The 23,960-nt window shown below is 33.3% G+C and overlaps 1 protein-coding gene and 1 long non-coding RNA gene across 4 annotated transcripts in view; one reads left to right on the top strand and one right to left on the bottom strand.

Moving 5' to 3' along the window:
* DPYD (dihydropyrimidine dehydrogenase) overlaps nucleotides 1–23,960 on the top strand; it is a 903,050-nt gene that overhangs the window by 115,604 nt on the left and 763,486 nt on the right. The window lies entirely within an intron of this gene.
* Nucleotides 19,188–20,343, bottom strand: LOC105531411. The gene is made up of 3 exons (XR_001004796.1): nucleotides 20,192–20,343; nucleotides 19,965–20,045; nucleotides 19,188–19,784 (listed from the first exon to the last, which is right to left on the bottom strand). It is a non-coding gene; the product is annotated as an uncharacterized LOC105531411 (long non-coding RNA).

Here is a 23,960-nt window from a genome sequence, read left to right as displayed (position 1 = left end):
TGTAATTATATTTGTTGTTTTCTACAACTTAAGAAGACTAATAGATTTACAGATAATAGATTATTGTTTATAAGCACATTGGCTTTTTTTTGTTATTGCTCATTCTAATTATTTGGGATATATGTCACAATGTACTATAATAAAATAGCTGTCCCTAGGTTTTTTGATTTTTTTTTTTTTTTGGTAAGTCATCTCTTCTGGAAGATATACATTGACATTTAGTTATAATATTTCTGATTTCTCATATATCAGCTTGTTACATTTAGAAGAAAATTAATACCATTTCTTATCTAGCATTTCTACGGGTTACTGTGATGTGTACTAAATATGTTCCATTGAAGGTATTTGTGTTTATTTTATTTTGGGGAAAAAAGTCTCCCATTCTGACAAGTTCTTTCTAAAAAATGTGTTGCCTCTTTTGAAGATCAAGTAGAAGTAAGGAAACATTTTGTTGTAAAAGGCCAGATAGCATATATTTTTAGCTTTCTGGGCTACATAATTTTTGTCACAACTACTCAGTTTTGCTGATGTCATACAAAGGCATCTGTAGACCACATGTGAATGCATGGGTGTGGCTGTGTTGATGTGGCTGTGTTCCAGTAAAATTTTATTTACAAAGACCGGCAGCCATCTGGATTTAACCCTCGTGTTGTGCTTTGCAGACCCTTGGTTGAGAGCAAACATGACTTAAGTCCATTAGAATAAATTTCAAACAATTTTTGGAGAAATATTTTAAGAATTTATTATTGTTTCTGATACATTAATATAAATACTATGAAGTTCTTCCAGTTTCATCAATGAACATGACTGTAACTTTACTGAGGGGCCCTATCTTCTAATTTCTAGGCTGTTGTTTGAAATTGAATAAGTTACATTTCCTAGATTACTCATTCAAATAATTAAGTGCGATTAAGAATTAAACAGACAATCTAGCTTGTGAAATCACCAATATGCAACAAACATCAGACATAGGTCCAGTGCCACTGAATTAATTAGCTTTGATTATTCATGTTTACGTTTTATAGTTACAATGTGGAATAACCACCAATGAACTATTTACTTTATGAAATAGTATAATGTTGCTCTTAGTTGGACAATTAGCTTTCTATAGTGCGGTACCTATAAAAAGACAACATTGTGATGTTTTAGTTTATTTATGATTCTTTTATGTAGATGAATCATGGTACCTACTCAGGCACATCTATGATATCTGATATTGATTGAAGAAATATTGATTGTGGTCTATTATTTTAATGCCTTTGTAGGTTTTGTACCCATGGAATTATCTAAAGAATTACTTTTATTAAAAATTTAGTCAATGCATATTTAATAAATTGGTGAATTTTGAATAAATACTTTTCTTGTAGTCTACAGAGAGGGTTTTTTGTTTTTGTATTTTCTTTTTCTTTTTTCTCTCTTTTTTTTGGGTAAAAGGAGATGCCATATAGGATATTCTAAACTCCATTTAAAAAATGTGTCTGGCACCTGTAGTCCCCGCTACTCAGAAGGCTAAGGTGTGAGTACCACTTGAGGTGCAAGGAGTTTGAGGCTACAGTGTGCAGTGTCCACACCCGTGAATAGCCTTTGCGCTCTAGCCTAGGCAATGCAGTGAGAATACATCTCTTAAAAAATTAAATTAAAAATTAAAAATGTAAGTGTTCTTGGTGTTTTCTTGATGTGCAAGATGTTATTTGGTGACAGCTGTTCTGATGTGTTCAGATATGCAGTGAACTGGGAATAAACCCTAATTTCAATGGCTTCTTATGATGGCTGGAAAGGCCTTGCTCCTGTCAAAGGCCAACACCTTCACTTGTGATCTGGATCCCATTTCCTCTAGTCTTTTCAAAAGTTTCCCTTGTGTAATAACCTTCTCTCTCCTGAAACACTAATTTTTGCTTTTATGTGATTATTTCCATCTGCATACTTGCATATAGTGCATCTTAAAGACAAACCAATAAACGAAACCTGTCTACGTTTTCCTCTCCAAGTGCCACTCCATTTTGCTCCTCACCCTCAATGCCTAATGAAAGAGTTGTCAATAAAGGTTTTTCATTTTCTGATCTCCCCTTAATCCACTCCACCTGGACATCTCTTGCTGTCAGTTCAATGAGACTGCTCTGTGTTGCCACATCTGTAATTTGTACTTGACTCGTCGGCAGCATTTGCTTCAATTGACTATCCTTTCTTGAAAAGTTTTTCCTCCTAGGCTTAAGTTACTCAACATCGTTTTATTCCCCCCCTGCTTCATTGGCCACTCCTTTTAACTCTCCTAGGCAGCTATGTCTTCTTCTTTTCAATGTCTACATATTGACATATTATAGGACATAGTATTGGAATGCCTTGTTTCTACTATTTTCCCCTCTGTTCCTAGGTAGTTATCATCTCTTTCCTTAAATAACCATCTATTTGATAACTGTCATGCTTTCGTCTCTGGTTTTGATGTCTCCCCTAAACTTCAGCTTTATACTTCAGTCAAACACTTGACTTAGCCACTTCAATATGTAAATAATAACTCAAATTTAACATAGCCAAAGGTGATATCTGGATCTTGATCTTCCTTCCTTCCTTCCTTCCTTCCTTCCTTCCTTCCTTCCTTCCTTCCTTTTTTTTTTTTTTTTTGTTTTGAGACAGGGTCTCACTCTGTCTCATAGACTGGAGTGCAGTGGCACGATCTCAGGTCACTGCATCCTGCCCGTCCCAGGTTCAAGCGATTCTCATGCCTCAGCCTACCGAGTAGCTGGGACTACAGGCACGCACCACCACAGCTGGCTAGTTTTTGTATTTTTAATGGATATGGGATTTCACCATGTTGGCCAGGCTGGAGATTCCTGGATTTCTCACCACAATCCTCCACTGAACTAATTCGTCCGCTAGTCTTTCTATCTGAGTAAAGAACAGTAGCATCATCTTTAGTTATTTGAACTACAAATCTGGAATTCATGGAAAATTTTTCTCTCTCACACTTGCATCTAATCAAAAAGAAATAAATTTAAAAAAAAGAGGCACCAAAACACAAATATATTAAGTCCTCATAAAAAAAAAATTCCTATTACAGCTATATCCTTGGAATCTGTCCAATTTTGTTTCTCCCCTGATACCCTCCTTACCTCTCATCTGAACTACTGATTTCCTTTTTTTCACTTTCTTTAAAAATCCATTTTCCACAGATCACCAAGATGAACCAAGTTGTGACCTTTCTCTCCAAAGGCTTGCTATTTTACTTAGAATAAATGACAAATTCCTTACTCCTAACTTCTCTTGCAAATACCTTTGTGATCTTCCTCTGACTCATTAACCATATGTCTAACCTCTTTCATCCTTGCTTGCAAAGTTTCTGACCAACCGTCTTTCCATCCCTAAAACTTTCCGGGCTTGGACCTGATGCTTATCTGGGCTCCTTCTTACATGGGCTCTTCCATGCCTTGCTGTTCCTTGCTCTTCAGCCCTCAGCTTCAGTGTCATCTTTTCTAAAAGGGATCAGTAAATGTTGGGTGAATAAAATTGAATGAAAGAGGTAAAGTAATTTGGGCATATGGCACAAAATTGAAGGAGCCAGAATTTGAACCCAGACTCATTCCTCTTGCAGAACTCATTACCTCTCAGAAATTTTTAGGAGTGTGTGTGTGTGTGTGTGTGTGTGTGTGTGTGTATGTTTCCTGTCTAGGCCATGGGATATAAGTACTTTGTCAGTACACTTTACACACATATTAGAGAAAAGCTTCATTAAAGGAATAAAGGAATAAAATGGTAGATATCATGGAATTATATGCAGATATTTAAAGATCAGTCTTCCTAATATTTCCTAAGGGGTCTAGGAAATTTAGTTTGATTTAGTACATTTTCTCACGTAAGGCTTATAGCTCTGTCCCATTTTAAGGGCCATTACTTTGGCTTGGGAATAGAAGAAGTAATAGTAGTAATTTTATTTAGAGATCTTCCATAACATCAACTTTTAGTGGAAATGGGTGTTTGTCATTGGACCACAGAAGTAATACTTTTAGTCGATATCTGTGCTATGTTTACAAACCAATTATCTTGCTAGCATCTTTCTCTATCTTTCAGGAGAGTTTAGAGTAATTCTTTTTTTTCTTTTAGATGGGGAAAGAAAAATGATTTACAATAAGGTTAAATTACTTACTGGCATTATATTTGTCATTGTCATATTTTTTCTTCATATTTCATTGCTTCTTTCATCCCCTTAGATGATGTTTATAATTTCATATTCTGGGAGGGAATATTGCTTGAGACATTTTTCACCCAGAGGTAAGAATTGGGTTGAAATTTAAACAGCTTGGATGAAAAAGCTGTTTGGGGAATCAGATTTTTTTTCTTTTTAATAGTGAGAAAATGATAAGAATTTTCCTGTGAATGAAAATAATTACTATTTTTGACACATAATTAAAGGTAAATGATTGCATATGAGGAAACTATATTAAATAATTTATAGACATTGGGTAGCCAGTTTGATCCAGCCACTACCATTAACTGCAGTCTGAAAGTTGTTCCCTGTATGGGGCATTCCACCAAAATGACAGTCTGTTGTTCTTTGGCATTAATATAAGACTTGTCCTGCATTTCATATTTACCCAGGATTATATTCTGTTCTTCTGAAATTTTTTGAGAATTGATTTTCCTTCCAGTACTTCCACCAAAGTACCTGTCTGTTTTTAAAGAGCATGATATTTTTGTCACACATATTTCTATAGACAACATAGTTATTGAAGAAGGGTTTTTTGACTATATCAATACTAATGTACACTCTTTGAAACCTCTAATTATATGAGCAAACTAATAATTTCTAGACATATCCAAATCATTATATGCCTGTGATTATGATTTTTCTGCTTGTTTATAAAAACAAATACTTTTTAAATATGATGATGCATAGAAATAGAGTATTTTTTAAATTGCAAAATAGTTTAGGACCATGAATATATCTCCATAAGCCAAGTTTTATATTTTATATCTTCATAAATATATAACATAGTAGATTACTTTGACTTGACTAAATCTAGATGATTGTGTTAGGGTACTCAGTCTTAAAAATGCACTTTGGAAAAAAATCCTTAGTGTTTGAAGACATATATAAATATTATACATACACATTCCTTGCACCATGATTCAAATTGAGTATTTTTGAATGGCTTATCACATTTCAGGTTTATCTCTAATTATACAGAAAGTGATTGTAGTTACCATATATGTTTACTAAAAGCAATATAAGGCAAATCTTTTTCTGTTCTTGATCATTAAATTCAGTTTGGTTATGAGGCCTGTCAAATACCAGGCACAAGGCTGGGTGCTAGAGTATAAGAGTGAACAGCCCTCAATTCCTGCTTTCAAAGCTTAGTGCCTAGGGGTAGATTTACCGTCAAAAGAGGTGGTTTTTTGAAAGTATTTAGATGGAAGCCAGTGATGTGCGTAAAATGTTTTAAGTCATCAGCATGCATTTATTAATTCTAAAATCATGAGAGAAGATTAAAGCAAAACCAGTGGGGAAGAAGCAGTGGGTAAAGGAAAATCTGAAAATAGCCACAGCTATTTAATAACTGATAAGGAAAGAAAGAAGTTACCACCGGAAAGGGATGACTGTTGTATTGTTTTCTAAAATTTTCACTTATAGTGATTTTCTAATGTTAATGATACCTTCAAATGTGTATGTGTCACATTTTTATTTATAGTTTTAAATTAATTTATTTAATGACCTCAGACTCTTTATCTGTGGTTAGTAATTAAAGGGTATTAGCCTTTATAAGAACTATCTGTAGCTAACAGTTACAGTGCACCATCACATGCACTTTGAATTTCAACCTACAACTTGGAGATTATAATAGAGGAAAAGTTATATATTTGCAACATGATAATGTATTTTAATATAATTTTAAATTTTAGTATGTGTATTAAGATGGAATTAAGAATACTGGTTGATTGTAAAATTAATTGAAGTTTAGAAATGAAGTAATTTTTATATGCAAGGGGCTGAGATCTAATCTATGACATTTAGAGAATTTCTTTAAGAAAGACGGGTTATTACATTGAAATATTTATTGTTTTGAGAAATGTTTGTATTTGTGAATACTACTAGCATTTATATCTAATGAATGACTCTAGTTTAAGAATTATAGTGTAAGGCCATTGACGACACAGTGGCATTGAAAATTTGTGGAGGTACTCTTACATCTGGTTTAGTCTTTCAAATATTTATTGAGTTCTTACATATGCAAAGTACACGTAGAAACTGGGGATACAGTTATGAACAAATTTTCATGAGCTTTATCCTCATGAAAATTTGATAATGGGCAGGCAAGTGGGCATTGATCAAATAACCACACAAATGTATATAAAATTATTACTGAGATAATTCTACAAAGACGAAGAAATGTTGCTAAGAGTGTAAATTATAGGAAGATTTGACAGGGAAGTCTTTAACAAAGAGTAAATCAAGCTGAAGTCTGAAAGAAGGGTAAGTGGATATAGGTTAAGAAAATAGGCCAATACCTAAATGAGAGATTTCTGACGCAAAGTTTTTGTAGGCCTGTGGTAGATGAAGGTGACTGAAGACCAATATGACTAAGCATGGAGGGCATGGAAGTACATTGTGGGAGATGAGGTTGAAACTGTAGATAGGGGCCAACCTTGGGAAACCCCACTGAGAAATTTTGTCTTTATACTAGGAGAATTTCGTATCCTAGTATTTAAAATAATTAAGCTTTTGAGATACGTAACTATAATTGTAGAATTTTAAAAAATATCACTGGCTGAAATAAAAAGGTTCAGAAGGATCTACAATGAATACAAAGTGTCCGCATGGGAGGCTCTCATGTTTGTTTTGGTAAGAGATAATATGCATATTAGAGCTCTCGTAGTGTGCAGGGATTGGATAGATGTTTAGGATGTAAAATGTGAAGGATGGGAGAAGAGTATTAACTGTCAGGTCTCTGGTGTAACTAGATGGATAGGGAACACTATTAGTAAGAGTGTACATTGGTAGACTGTTTCTTTGCAGGGTTATTTGACAATATCAAATTTAAATGTTCATTCCCCTTAATCTGTAATTAAAGGGATAATAGGATGATATCCTATATAATTATTTAATACATGATGCTGTTTTCTCTTCATATCTGTTGTACTAAGTGAGGTGGGTAAGTGCCCTTTTTATTTGCCATTGATGCTTCTTTATTTTACCTTTCTCTTCTGGAAATCTATCAAATGTGATTCCCATTACATCATATTGCCTGTTACCCATCTTTCCTATAGCCTCCTGTGGATTCTTTGGTCACATTCCTTATTCTTTAAAATTTATCTCTTTGCTCACTTTGTCCAACTTTTGTCCTGATTCTTTGTTAGTTCAATATCCTACATAGGTGAGGCATTCAGCACCTGACCTCTATTCCTTGAATTTTTCTCCCCCAGTATTTTTGGTTCTCCACCTTAATCCATCACCTACTCTCACAATTACCTCAGACACTTAATTCTGTGCTATTGTGTATACTACATCTTACCTCTGCCACCCTACATCTCCTCACGACCACTGATTTATCTTGTAGTTCTACAGAAGTTAGCTTGCCCTAAATTTTAGGTAGTCCTTGACTCTTCTAGCCTTCTTAAAATTATCTCTCGCATTCTACAGTCAGTCAATCAGAAACTATTGTTGACTCTCCTTTAAAAATATATCCAAAATATTAAGAGACTGACGTCTTCTAAGACTACCACTTCAGTCCAAGCCACCATAATTGCTGGCTATTGTAACAGCTGACATCTTGGGCTGGAGGTGTGATGAGGGTGGTTAAAAAAATCCCAATATCTAACCCAAACTTCAGATCAATTAAATGAGAATTACAGGCATGCATGAATCACGTGTCTGTGTGTGTATGTGCATGTGTATGTGTATGTGTTGGAGACGTAGCAGTTAGCATCAGTATTTTTGAAGCATCCCATTGCAGATAATTTCAGAATGCAGTCAAGATTGAAGATTACTCTTGTAACTGGTACCCATAAAGACTGTTCTTCACACAGAAGCTTGAGTGATCTTTTAATGTGGTCAAATCATATTTCTCTTCTGCTCAAAACCCGCTAGTGATTTCAAACTGCACTTAGAGTAAAAGTCAAAATTCTGACAATGCTCTATGTGTTTCTGATCCCCTCTACTGCCTCTGTGACTTTATATTTTAGAACTCAATTTATCTCTCATATTTAGCCATACTGGTCTAAACATTGAGAAATTAACACTTTTCAAAATAACCATAGGTCAGAAAATAAATAACAGGAAATTAAAAAAAAATATTTTGAACTGAACAATGAAGTTAAACATGAAAACTTTTCAAATGCAGTGAAGAAATCACTTATAAGAAAGTTTATGGCCTCTTTGGAAGACAGTTTGGCAGTTTTTTACAAAATAAAATTACTCCATATATTTATTATAGTTTTAAAAGATTATGGATATATAATTATTTTAAATAATAAAACAATATAAACCCCAATTTAAGACCTGGTAGGATTGGGAACAAGGCAGGGATGTTCATTCTGACCACTGCTTTTTGGCATCATACTGGCAGCACTAGCTAATGTGATGGGAAAGAAAAGAAAATAAAGATATACAGTTTGGGAAGAAATAAATGAAACTACATTTGTCCACAGACGATATGATTGTCCATGTAGAAAATTCTAAAAGTTGACCAAAAATGTTCATAGAACTAATCAGCAATTATTAGTTCCTTACTAATAAACAAGGTTGCCAGATACAAGATTAATATACAAAAGTTAATTGTTTTCATATATATCAGCAATGCACAATTAGAATTTGAAATTTAAAAGATAATATCATTTAAATTAGTACCAAAAAAGGAAATACTTAATAAATCTCATAACATAGGTACAAGATCTATATGAGGAAATCTATAAGATTCTGGTGAAAGAAATTGAAGAAAAACAAAATAAATGGAAACATCTTTTATGTTTCTGGAAAGGAATACTCACAATTCTCAAGATGTTGGTTCTTTCCCACTTGTTCTGAAGATTCAATGTAATTACAATCAAAATCTCAGGAGATTATATCTTGCTTTTAGACAAACTGATTCCAGACCTTATACAGAAAAGCAGAAGACTCAGAATAACTGACATAATATTGAAGGAGAACAAAATCTGAGAATTGACAATACCCAAATTTAAGACTTACTATAAAGCTGCCCTAGTCAAGACAATGTGGTGTTATTGAAAGGATAGACAAGATCAATGAGCCAGAATACAGAGCCCAGAAATAGGCCTACATAATCAACTGGCCTTTGACAAAGGAGCAAAGGCATTTCAATGGATAAATGATACTGGAACCACTGGACATAAACATGCTAAAAAGAAATCTAGACACACTAGACACAGACCTAACACCCTTCACAAACATTAACTCAAAATGAAGTATAGAACTAAATAGAAAACACATACCTACTATATTCTGAGAAGATAACAGAGAAAATATAGATGTTATTGGATTTGGTGATAACATTTTAGATACAACTCCAAAGGCGTAATCCATGAACTAAAGAATTGATAAGTTAGACTTTATTACAATTAAATATTTCTGCTCTGCAAAAGGCACTATCAAGGGAATGAAAAGATAAGCTACAGACTGGTTAAAAAATTTTATGAAAGAAACATATCAGATAAATAAATGACATAAAAATATAAAAAGAACCACTAAAATTCAACAATAAGAAAATAACCTGATTTTAAAATGGGCAAGAGATCTGAACATACACCTCATCAAGAAAGATATACAGATGGCAAATAACCATGTGAAAATATGTCATTAGGGAATTGCAAATTAAAACAACAGATACCGCTACACAATTAGAATGGCCAAAATCCAGAACACTGACACCACCAAATGTTGATGAGAATGTGGAGCAAAAGGGACTGTCATTCATTTTTTGCTGGGAATGCAAAAATAGTAAAGCCACTTTGGAAGGCAGTTTGGCACTTTCTTACACAATTAAACATACTCTTACTATCCAGTCCAGCAATTGCATTTTTGGCATTTACCCAAAGTAGTTGAAAACTCATGTCCACACAAAAACCTGCACACGGATGTTTACTGCAGTTTTATTCATAATTGTTAGACTTTGAGCTAACCAATATGTTCTTTAAAAGATGAAGGCCTAAATAAATTGTGGTACATCCAGACAAAGGAATATTATTTAGAGTTAAAAATAAATGAGCTATCAGGTCACAAAAGACATGGAGGACAGTTAAATGCATATTACTAAATGAAAGAAATTGATCTGACATGATTACACACTGTATTATTCCAAGTGTATGACATCCTGGAAAAGGCAAAACTAAAAAGGCAGTGAAAATATGAGGGGTTGGAAGGGGTTTAGGAAGAAGAGAAGAATAGGTGAGGCACAGAGGATTTTTAGGACAGTGAGAATACTTTGTATGATACTATCCTGAGAGATCCATATTATTGTATATTTGTCAAAGGCTTTAGGATATACAACACTAAGAATGATTTCTAATGTAAACTGTGAAATTTGTGTGATAATGATGTGTCAGTGTTAGTTCATCATTGTAATAATTGTAGTACTCTGATTCAGAATGTTGATGATGAGGGAAGTTTTCCTTGTGTGGGGGTAGGAAAAATATGGGAACTCTATGCATTCCTTTGAATTTTACTGTGAACCTAAAACTATTCTAAAAAAGGAAGTGTACACAATTTTTTAAAATAGTCAAAATATTTTAGTAGAAAAATGTCCCAAAAGATGATATATACACATCCAGTAGGTACATGAGAGTGTGCTCAACATCATTAGCCATCAGGAAAACACAAATTAAAACAACAGTAACATACTATTTTATACCCACTTGTATGATGAATATTAAGAACACTGGCAAAACTCAAATTTTGGTGAAGATGTGAAACATCTTCTTCTAGATTTTACTGTTATTGACTTCTAATTTTCTTCCATTATGGCCAGAAAATAAAATCTATAAGATTATAATCTTTTGAAACTTGATTTTTGCCCTGCATGTCGTCTATTCTTGGTGAATGTTTTGTGGGAACTTGACAAGAATGTTTATTTTGCAATTGTTGGATTTAGTGTTCTATAAATATCAATTAAATTCAGGCAATAGATTTATCTAGCTCTTCAGTATCATTACTGTTATTTATTTATGATTCTGATAGAGGGTTGCTAAAATCTCCAACTATGATTTGAGGTTGGTCAATTTTTTTCTTTCGGGTCCTGGCAATTTACATTTTATGCTTCTCCTGAACCCTCATTCATTTTGTTTATTTCTGTATTTTGGAAGCTTCTAGCCTCTCTTTTTAGCCTCCTACAAACTTCTTGAATGCAGTATGTGTCCAGTGGGGAAACAGATGTGTTTGTTCTCTTAATTTTCCAATTATAACACCCGTCCCCCTGTGCCAGTGACCACTAAACGTTTTGCTGATTTCTCCTTAGCCCATCTTGAGAAAGTTCTCCTGTCTTAGGAACTTTCGTTTGTCTACTTCTTGCTTTCTCAGATCTCTTATGCCTCTAAAAAATACGATGTTGCGGTTTATCCAGCTTTTTCTAGATTTTAGCAGAGAGAACATTGACTGGCCTCTTGTGACTTATTACATTCTGCCTAGAAAGTGAAGTTCCTTTCTGTGCCTAACTCAGCACATTGTTTTGGTAATCAAAGTCATGGATTGATTGAATATAAGCAACTACATACCATGTTTAAAGGAAGACAGAACTGTGTTTTTTAAAAATAAGTTACTTTCCGTTTTGTTTATTTCAAGCAAAATATTTAACCCGCTGTCTTTTTCCCCTATATTTTCTTTAAAATCTGGACGTGTAAGAAAGTTTCATGCCTGGGCCTGTTCTCACTCTGTGTTCATGTTCTATTCTTTGGCTCTTATCCACTCTGTGTATTAGTGTCTCTTGGGTATGTATTCTGTGCCCTAGTCACCCTCTTGAATCTCAAACTTACAGTTTTAAATGTTTGTTTGATATTTTATTATTCTTTAAGAACTTCAGACTCAACATTTACATCCCCAAATTCATTTGCTTTGCCTTTCAGTTGGTTTCCTACATTCTCACAGTTCTACTTCTGGCTCTGTCAGTGGGACTGACTGTAATTTTTAGTAAGCCCCTTAATTTCTGTGATCCTTGCTTTTCAATTTATATTTCATTTAAGTGAATCAAAATGTAGCTAGATTATTGCTTGTTTAAACAAAATATTTTATCAAGTGCCAAATTAGTATTTATCTTTTTTATAAAACCATAATAGAATATTGCAACTACCTCATATATAAATGAAATAATTTATTATTTTGGTAAGAATTAGTTATTAATTGATCTAGTTAAATAAAGAATAATTAAGGATAACTTTGTCCTATCAACTCAGTTCAATGCTCAAAAGTATAGGTTTACAAATCCTAAGAGATGAAGTTAAATTAGTTTTAATTGAGCTTTTTATATGACCACTTAAACACTTACCTATCCTAAAGTGTCTGTTTTTACAGCTAGAATATGCAACCTGTTATCTTCTAATTTCTTTAATTCCCTCTTTTCTCTGGAGAGAGTTTTGTATCATTGAGTATGCTGTACCTGGGTGAACACAATCAAATGACTTTGACTTTGGTATAGGAAGATAAATATCAGTGAGATACTGTAGGGATAGATAAAATACATTGTAGAATTTGTCTAATTAATGTTTTATGAAATAAATACTTTCATTTATTTTTCTTAATGAATTTGTATAGCATCTTAACATCTTGAGATCTCACAAATAGTTTTAGGACATTATATTATAGGAAGTAATTTGCATGATTATGTTTAATTCTTTTCAATTTTTTTACTACTCACAAATGTGTCTATTTCTGAGAAAATTCTATATGTATCTTTATGTAAAATAGAATATTTTAGTATTCTTGTGGTTTGATCCTTAGTAAGTGGTGATAATACATAAAGAACAGGCATTATTTATATAAAATTCTAAATCAGATGTTATATCCCACTACATAGGCTCTTGTTTTTCCCTCAAAGATATTCATAACAAATGAGAATTCAGGACAAGAAAAATAACATTTAATATAATGACAAATTTTGTTTTTTTAATAGACTGTGATGATATTTTTCATTATTCACTAGAAATGAAATTTCATTGCTATTCAGTACAATTGTTCATAAAACTACTTCGATTTAAAACCATTTAAATGAATTGTACTGCTTCAGTGACAAAATATTTTCAAAGTTATTTTCACTTTAAAAATGATCTTGATATTTTAAGTCCAGGTAGATATGAAGTGGAGTTGCCTAGTATTTTCTGAATTAACACTTTTAATTCATCAAGAAAGATATCACCACTTTTCATAAAAGTTATTTGCTTTGGCAAAACCAACCGTGTAACGCATGGTAATAAATAAGCATAATGGAATATAACCCTAAGTCATAGTTTACAGGAGTGAATTTCAAGACTCCTTTATATACAAGGAAATTTTGATTTTTCAGCCATGTTTCATTTAATAATTAGAAGGGAACTTCATGGTCTTTTAGTTGTGAGATATATGCTGTTAATCTTTTTCTTAAAAAATTGGATAAGTCACATTTTTCAAAATATTTCTCATCTGTCTGTATAGTCCCATTTCATAGATACTTGGATAGAAGTATATGTGTCCATATTTTCATTCTCCGAATATACATTCAATCATGTAATTAGGAGCAATCACCATTATCAGTAGTTTTAAAACATCTTTTTGATTAATGTCTCAATTTTTTTCTCTCGTAGTATTTTTACCAATGACAAATGATAATTCAGAAATATATATAAAGGAAGAACATGAAACAAGATTATTATAGTAACTTAGTGATATATTATAAAGAAGAGTATTTCCTGTAGGGTAGTCCAATTACAAAATAGTAAAACAGGAACAAAACACAATAAAGTGTTTTTTCTATTTGTTTCAGTAAGTTTAGCACAGCAGGAGTTGTGGCATTCCTCCTGACTGGTGCGTCAAATCGGCAGTTTGAAATGTAACTGCAAATGGGAATTACTTTAAAGACACCATATATAAGCTAATAACCTTAGCCATATAAATGAGATAATTATACAGCATTTAATATATTTAGTTTGCTTTTGTTGTAATAATTTCATACCTTCAGTTTGAGAAAATATGTTCATTTTGAAAGATTAATAAAATTTTATGTTGAAGGCATGTAAGAACTAACTAAACTTTGAATCATTAAAAGGCTGGTTTGCCTGTCTCACTTTTTTGCAGGTATCTGTTTTTTGCCAGTTCAGTTTAGTTTGAGGAAAAGATGTTATGAATTAAACAAACAACAACATTACAAAAAAAACTGACATACGATCCAATAGAACTTTTGAAAAATAATCAGAAATTACTTCAGGACCAACATCTTGGACTATAGCACAGGAGAAAAAGGGTTGATTTTGTGGATTTGTGGAAATTTGACACTTTTTTTTTAATGGCAAGAGATCTAGGTTTCAGAAAAGTCAACCAAGGCAAGAAGGATAAGTGGGAGAACTGGGACTTCTATACTAAGGGAGGATAAGACCTCACAAGTCAGATGTCTCTTGATAGTGAATCTTGAAAAGATATAGTTGGGAGTCTTGGTAAAAGAAATATCTGAGGAATAGATCTGAGGCTCCAGAAGGAAAATTGTGCTTTGAGTAGTACAAACTGCTTCTGACTCTGTGGTTCCTTGTATATTTCTTATTGTACGAGTCCAAAGTTCCTACTGCAGAAGAGGTGACCCTAAAACAGTGTGAGAATGTGCTGAGTGATTGCTGGTAGAATGGAGCATTATACAGTCTGCAAATGTGGAGACTGCAAAATGAGTTCAGACAGGAACTTTTAGTCTTGCCCTCTGACATCTTGGCAGTTCTTATTCAGGCAGAAGAAAGATTTGTCTTAATTAAGGCTTATGTTCATATGTTCATAATTAAATAGTTTTAAAAACCTGAAAGAATTTGCTAGAGCCAACTGTCAGAATTGTGCTGTATCCAACTACAAATTTATCTGGAAGGCATTTCACTGCCAAGCTTTTTGAATATGTAATCTGAACAGCGTGACTCCACGTCTTTACCTCCCAGTCATACCTCAACCCACTACAATCTGGCTTCTTTGCATCATTTTTTCTGTTAGACATAGTGCCCTTTACAAAGTAAAAGCTCAATTGACACACTGATGTATTTTAATTTTAATTTGTTATTTATATTTTATATCCCACTTCTAAAATATTAAAAGGAGATATTTTAAGTTTGTATGAAAATTAGACACTACTACTCAAATAATAAAAGAAATAATCTTTATCACATATTTTAAATTAAACAATTGAGACAAGAACTACAGAAATTGGAAAAAAAAAAAACATGCTGAGCAGTGAATAGTTACTCTACATGGTTGAAATCTCAATAAGGGAGAGAGGAGGCAAACCGTAAAACAGTTTCACAGAATACAGGAAAAAAGAAACATGAGAGAGAAAAAAATGGGCCTTTCCATTTGCTGTTCCCGCTGTCCCCAAATATTTGCATGCCCCCAGATATTTCTATGCCCCCAGATGTTTCCTCTCATCCTTCAGTTCTTTCCTCAAATGTTAACCTTCTCAGGTTCACCTTTTTTGGCTACCATATAAAATTGGAACTCAACCTATAGCATTAACACTTCTGATCTGTTTTCCTAATTTATTTTTCTTCTAAGAACTTAAAACTATCTAATATGCTATATTATCTTACATTTTAAAAATCTTTAATGCATCTCTCCCAGTAAAATATAAGTTGTGGCAGGGCCATAATTAGTGACATAAGCTGTATCCATTTGAAGAGTAGAAGCAGAAACTAAATTGGTGCTTTGGTCAGTTTTGGCTGCTATAGCAAAACGCCATTAGTGGGGTAGCTTAAACAACCAACATTTGCTTCTCATAGTTCTGGAGGTTAGGAGTTTCAGATCAAGGAGCCAGTAGAGATTCTTGGTGAAGGCCCTCTTTCTGACTTACAGAGAGTTTTGTCTTCTTGCTGTGTCCTCATATGGTGGAACGAGACCTAACTAGCTTTCTGCCCTCTTTTTAGAAGGATGCTAATCCTATCCATGTAGGCACCATCATCATGACCTCATTACCTCCCAAAGGCTTCACAATGGGATTGGGGCTTCAACGTGTGAATTTTGGTGGGCACAGACATTCAGTCCATAGCAATTGGAATAGGTTGTAGAATGAATGGCTGGATGAATGCAAAGAAAGGAAATGGAGATTGTCACTATAGATGACAAACTTTTTTCCTACTTTTTGTCTATGCAGAGGAGGAAGGAGATGTTAAGACTCAGGGAGAAATGTTACCAGATTGGAGCAATCAAACATAATTAAATGATATTAAGGAGGCTCCAAGAAACAACAGAAGAGATGAAAGTTAAAAGCATGTGACTCTACAGAAGGTGGAAGGAGATGGAATCTAATTACACTTGTAGGGATTTCTCTTTACTAGGAGGAGGGTCAGAAACACCAGCATGATAACAGGCAGAAAAAAAGACAGTGGCAGTTACAAATAGGTTCACAGAGATGGTGGCAGCACTATTTGGGAGTGCCACTGGAAAACTTTGATTTTGACACAGAACTAGAAAGAAAGGTTATCTGGTGAGGATGAAGGAATGGAATAGGACTGGCTTGGAAATTGGAAGAGAAAGAAGAAAGTTTTAAAGAGTTGTTCTGGGGAATGGGAGAGTGGGAGTTTGACCAAAGAAGTTAAGTTCCATTGCTGTGCAGTGTTGAGAGCTCAATCAATGAAAGAGTTTAGACTATGAGGCTAGTTTTCTGCACAGGTTTTCACTGTGGACATGGATATTTTCATCTAGAATTAGGATATTCTAAAAAAAAAGGCATGATGGAAGAACTGCAAGTGGGCTCTTTATAAAAAGTTATTTGAGGTGATGAAAAATAGAATTTCAATGGTAAAAACTTGGATGAAGTAAATAGATAAGAAAAAATAAGAGAAATCAATAATAATTATAGCTATAATTTGTTGCTCACCTACTATGTGCAAACAACTTTTCTAAATACGTGTATTTACTCAATTCTTGTGACACTCCTATGAAGTAGGTATTATTACTTAAATTTAAAGTATTATTCTTACTTTAATTTTACAGTTAATATCATGAAGACATCTACATTTATACAAAAAATAAATGGCAAATATGGGATTTGAATGTTTCCATAGTCTAGTTCTGGTGCCTCCACTAAATGACTTTGCTACACAGAGATCCTGAGGAGCGTAAATATCACTACTAATGGGGGAATTGAACAAGTGAAATGGGAGGTTTGGAGATGTGCATTGGAAGAGGAGGATGATTGAATTAGAAAATCCAGAAAGAACATACTTTAAGGTAACAACAAGGTTCTGTTCTAGGCAACATGAACTTTTTTTCCCCCTGCTACCCTCCAGTGGAACAATTCAACACTGCAGGTATAAAATACTTTACCTACATTTATTGAAGATTATCTTTTTCATGTATCATTTTTGAGACAAAAAAAGTTTTGATAAGACATTGAGATTCTAGTAATTTTGTTATGGATTTTTAAGAAAATGGATTAAAGTATTCTCAGTGAAAGCTCCATGGGAGAGCATCTTGAGGTAACAGTCTCAATAAATGGGTCAGACTGAGATAAAGACCAAAATCACAGAGTAGCAATGTATGTTTATTTCAGGTTATGATAGATCACATAATTTGTACTTCACCTTTGTTGTTTCAGATAACTAGCATGGAGTTTCAGAAGGTGATTTTTTTTTTCAGGATGAAAGCTTATTCATGCAGGTATATCTTTGCCTCTAGAAATTACTGTCATATACTCAGTAAACTTTTTGAAAATTTGCTGATTGATCATACAAAGCAGGGTCATCATTAGTGCTTCCCAAGAAGTACTAAAGCCACTCCAATAATAATAAACTTCATGGGAACTTGTTGTTTTTACTTGATGTAATGTGACTGGCTAACCATTGTATAATGTCTCTGTGCTTCTATTTTCCATTCTATAGGGCTAGAGGAGGTGTAGCACTGTAGCACAGTGTAAAGACTTCCAGGCACACCTTGATATAGGAACAAGCTTGTCCTAAAGAAGGCATGTGGATGAAGCTTGGTGGAGGGAGATGAGTTACAAGACTATATAGGACTTGTTTCCTTGCCATAGAAAGGAATATGAATTTTAATTTAATGATAAGCAGGTAGAGACATAATGTCTACCCCTTTTTATAGACAGAAAATGGAGATTCAGAAAGGTTCCATAATTTGAAGATGGAACTCTCATAAGTGGCAAGGCTGGACTTTATACTCCTGTCTGCCTGATACAATGCCTTTTCTGTCTTCGATACCATCTTTATTATCTGGTACATAGAGATAGTTAACAGATGTTTCTGAACATATATGTGCTCTGTGATATGGCAGATGAAACTTCAAATAACTGAAGTGAATACATTTTAAAATACTTTAGATGTATTTCTTAAATAAAGTATAACAATAACATCAAGCTTTATTTTGATCATTTAATTTTTCAATAATGTGTTACTTTGTATAGATTATCTTGTTTATTCTTAATAACAATCCTGTGAGGTAGGTACTATTATTATGCTCATTTTGTATGACCACAGACAAATATCTTCACCTCAATCCTGTGAGGTAGATACTATTGTTACACCCATTTTATAATAACAAATATTGAATATGTAACAAATATTGGAAATCTATACTTAAAATGGGTATAATAATAGTACCCACCTCACAGGATTGAGGTGAAGATGTTTGCCCATGGTCATACACTGAATAAGTGATAAAATTCGTATTAGCAGAAACTATTTCACTATTTACTTGATTGTCACAAGGAGTTCTGTGAAACCATGGTTTATTAGCTCAGTTTGTGGTTATTCTGTGTATGACTAGATGGTTATAAAAATTTAAAAATACATTTCATAGTTCACATTCTTAGTTTTCTATAACAATTCAGCGAGACCATCCAGACATATGAGTTAGGAGAATAATTCTGGAGGAATAGATGTCAGAGGAAAGGACTCTACATATAGATTAGGACCATGTTCTTGTTGGGAAGATGGCCAAAAAAGACTTTTGAGGATATTTTTTCAGTTGTTTAACGCATATTGAAAATCTATTATGTTCTATTTGGAAAAGAAAGAATTGGTGGGTAGGAGCCAACTAAGATCCAATAAACTTTTGTCTGTGACTTAACTCTTCTAAAGTTGTCAGAACCTTATGTTTCCCAGAGTTAGTTGTTTTGGTCGACAGAAATCTATGATGTGCCAGATAAAGACTTTCTAGTTACTATTAACTTTGCCTTGCATGTAGAAAGAAAATATTACTCATCAGAACTTATCATAAATCTTAAGATGCAATCATATCCCTGCATACATACTGATTATCTCAAAATCAAATATATACTTTTAAAAAGGCTTACTGTGTTTGAAGGGTTCATATTTTCTTTCTGAAAAATGGCAAAATAGTGCTGGCCTCATGATACTTGGTTTAGTACAGACAGTACATACTAATATAAACAGCATGCCCAGCCAATTCATTATCATCCTGGAACTATGTTCAGCCTGGCTAGTATCATGAAAGATGAGTAGAAGCAGTGAGCTGGCAAAGCTGGCCTCTGCCTCTGGTTGTTAAGCCGTTGGCAGCTCAGGATGCATGACCTTTCAAATATACACTTCTAATTCAGGATTTCTTATGATGTCGTGTAGTCATGTTCTTCCATTTTAGTGTATTCTGTCTTCAAAATTCTGTGCTGAAAAAAGAGAGAAAAAAAGAAGAAGAAATGTAAGCTACTATCCTTTTGGCCAAATGTTGAACTTTTCCTTCTGTAACTTTGTAGGTAGGAGACAGCAGAGTAACTGATCTTCCTACTGAAATGAATTTCCTTAAGCAAAATTATTTTAAAAAATATGTCTGGTATCTTTGTTTATACCTCAGGGTTGCCGAGCTATCAGCTGCATGCCTGCTTTTCATTGAAGCATATGTATATTTTTGTATATATGCGTTTGCATGGCTTCTAATAGCATAGTAATAATTTCAGGGGAGGAAATAGAAAAGAAAGCAAGAGAAATGTATTACATTTTTGTATTTCCTTCTTGCATTTTTTTTTTAAAAGATAAGACTCTGTTGTAAAATATAAACCGGTAATTTGATCAGTACTTGTTATTCATTTGAACTAGTTCAGCCAACAGATAATGGACAGTGAACAGAGAGAACTCTTTCGGTAAGCCATGTAGTTTTTCCAGGGGTGATTGTTATGCTATGTGTATTTAGATAGAAGCTTTTCCCTGTGTAATCAGCTTGCTGCTGCCCATTTTACTGCCAAACATTCCTTCTCTATGGTAGCATAATACTGTTACCAAGGGAACAGCTTATGGCCGACACATACAGTAGTGCCACAAATTAATTTCACAGTTATCAGGATATAAGGTGATAACAGTAACGTGAGCTACTGTGAAATTTCCATTGTTCCCACAGAGTTACAGTGTAATTATTACTTTTGTGGTAACTAAGCAAATAATTCGCATCACTACTCCTGGATGTTTGTTCTCTCTTCTCTGTCTCACCCTCCTTCTTTGTCTTTCCCTTTCCTTCCTATGTTTTCCTCTTTTGTTGGTTCAGACTCTCTCCCTGACTCTCTTTTCACAATTACCAATTAATATAGAGTATTTTTTATATTGGCATTAAGAAAGAGTTTTATTAACGTGGGGTGAAGGCATTTCATATGTGTAACTCATGGGCATAATTAGGATGTTCACTTCTATCAAAGATATAAAAGACTAAAACTGTGTTGAGAGGATACATTCAATTTGTGATCAATGTAGACTGAGAGATTCCAGTTTTATTTTCATAGAACATTAACTCCATATGTTGAATAGAAGGATCATCAATTTAATGTGATTAAAAGCAGTGGAGAAAAATGAACTTCCCTAATTAGCTGTGTAGCTTAGGACAAGGAAAACAACTTAAGCTTTAGTACTTGCATCTATAAAACTGAGATAATGCCCACCTAACAGAATTGGTATGTGAATTAAAAGAGATATGTGTGAAAGTGAATTTTAAACTGTACAATAAAAGTTTTAAGCTATTATGATCATTGTCATATAAATGGGGATACATCTGTAAAATGGGGATAAGTATATTCACCTAACAGAATTGGTATGTAGATGAAAAGAGATATGTGTAAAAGTGAATTTTGAACTGTACAGTACAAGTTTTAAGCTATTAACATCATTGTCATATTTTAATGGGGGCATCTATTGATGACAGCCTACCCTCATTAGGGGAAAATTTATAAGGAGATTTCAAAATAACAGTAACACAGGGAAGAACTGTTTTTATTGCATTTTATTATAATAAAAATAGTGTTTCAGTATACCTAGGGCACAGCAAAATGAGATGTTACCATTGTAAAATGACAGTAATTTTAATAATGAAATTTCCAGAGAATGAAACTCACATTTTTTACTGTTTTTATTGAGTATGTGTATATGTTAATTAAAATTTCAGCAGTGAAATATAAAATAATATTATAGGAGTGTGTATAGTATGTCCATTATTTTTTAAAAAGCTACAATGGTGAATGCATGTGAAATATGAATTGTTCACTATGTCAAAAAGTGGAGTTGCTAAGACAAAGGTAAAATTATAGAAATGAGTTGAATTTATGTAGGAATGTTTGTTTTTAGTTGCGTCAATGTACATGATGATCTTTAGTCTCCATTCTATGTTATTTTGCTTTTTAAATGTATTTTATGTATTCTGTTAGTAAGATCAGCATATAGCTAACAGTTAATATCTGTCACTAAATGTTAAGTAGTGGATTGGGTATTTATCATTCCAACACTATAAATCATATACTTTAGCAGTTAGAAAATTGATACATGATAGAATAAAATAATTTGATGAAACTTTTAGGTATGCATATTTGTTGAATGAATGAATGAAATATGGTGAATATGTAGTAAACTGCCTCCCATTGCTAAATGTCTTTTTAGAGAGGGTAGGAAATTAAAAATAATCATTTTCTTACATAAATTTTTCTGCCACCCATTTTTGAAGTTACCCAACGCTGGTAACTTTACATAAAGAAGTATGACTTTAACTGGGCTCTCTGCACATCCCATTAGTTAAGACTGCTTTCTCACATTATTATTATTATTTTGTAAATAAATAAGTAAAATTATTTTATTTGCTACTCTTATTTGTTCTCTACAAAGAAATTCTAATGTGATCTACAAAAAGGTACTAGAACAAATAAGATTAGACATATTGCAGGATTGATATACAAAAATCAAATATATTCTAATCACAACAAATAATTGAAAATTAAAACTTAAAAACAATGCCATTCAAAATAGCATAAAAATTATAGAATACTAGGGAGAAATCTGACTTGTGAAAGATGTGAAAGACATGTGTACTACAAACCTATGTACCCTGCCCTGAAATAAGTGAAGCATGGCTTCTCACTTTTTAAGTGTGAAATAGGTGTAGTGACTTTTTTCCGAAAAGTATAGTATGTAAAGAGTTGGAAAAGAGTAACTTTTCAGAAGAGAAACCTGAAAAATACTGCCTCAGCCAGGGAATCAAGATTGACATCAATGGTAGTAAGTCATGTTGATAGTATGTACTCTTAGGTGAATGGAATATAGGTCAAACAAGCCTTTTAAAATAGAGATGTAAAAACAAAACAAAAATAGCATATGTTAACTGTAAACATGTATGATCAGTCTTTAACATTTTTAATTTGTTTTTCTATAATGGTGAATGATGTTGAGTATCTTTTCAGGTGTTTTATGCCATCTGTATGTCTTCTTTGGTAATGTGTCTGTTTAGGACATTTGTTTATTTTTTTGGTCAGCTTGTTTCTGTTATTATTGATTTTTGAGAATTTAAAAAATATTATGGATTCACGTTCTTATCAGATATGTGCCTTGAAAATATTTCCTCCTAGTATGTGGGTTGTCTTTTCATTCTCTTAAGAATGTCTTTTGGCCCTGCCTGGTGGCTTATGCCTGTAATCCCAAAATTTGGGGAGCCTGAGGTGGGTGGATTGCTTGAACTCAGTTTGAGGCCAGCCTGGGTAACATGGTGAAACTCTCTCCTTACTAAATATACAAAAATTAGCTGGGCATAGTGGTGCATGCCTGTATTCCCAGCTACTTGGGAGGCTGAGGTAGGAAAAACACCTGAGCCCGGGAAGTTGAGGCTGCAGTGAGCCACGATTGCACCACAGCACTCTAGCTTGGGCGACTGGAGTGAAACCCTGTCTCAAACAACAAACAAACTAACTAACTAACAAAATACAACAACCAGATGTTTTAAAGAACAGAAATTGTTATTGTTGATGAAGTTAAATTTATCAATTTCTTGTGCTATGATGTGTATTTTGGTATCATATCTAAAAAGATATTTGTCTTCCCTAGGGTTGCAAAGATTTTCTGCCATGTTTTCCTCTAGAAGTTTTATAGTTTTGTGTTATACATTTGGCTCTAGGTTACATTTTACATTAAATTTTATATATGGTATGAGTTATTGATCAAAGTTTTTTTGTTTGTTTGTTTTTTGTTTGTTTTTTCGTATGGGCATCCAATTGTTTTAACACTGTTGTAGAAAAGACTCTATTCTCCACTGAATTGCCTTTGCACTTTTATGAAAACCAGTTGTCAATATATTTGTGGGTCTCTTTCTGGACTTTGTATTCTGTGGCATTCATCTGTTTTCTGTGTTAACACTGGTATCATATTGTCTTCACAGTGAGTCTTGAAAGCAGTTAGTTATAGTTCTCAAAGTTAGTTTTCCTTTTTATAAGGTTTGGCTATTCTAGGTCACCTGAAATTCCATACGAATTTTAGAATAAGTTTGTCTATTTTTACTAAAAGCATCTGCTAGGATTTTGATTGGGACTGTGTTGACTTGATAGACT

The sequence above is a fragment of the Mandrillus leucophaeus genome, unplaced genomic scaffold, assembly GCF_000951045.1.
Source record: "Mandrillus leucophaeus isolate KB7577 unplaced genomic scaffold, Mleu.le_1.0 Scaffold884, whole genome shotgun sequence".
Lineage (NCBI taxonomy): Eukaryota > Metazoa > Chordata > Mammalia > Primates > Cercopithecidae > Mandrillus > Mandrillus leucophaeus.
This window is presented reverse-complemented; position numbering and strand designations above follow the sequence as displayed.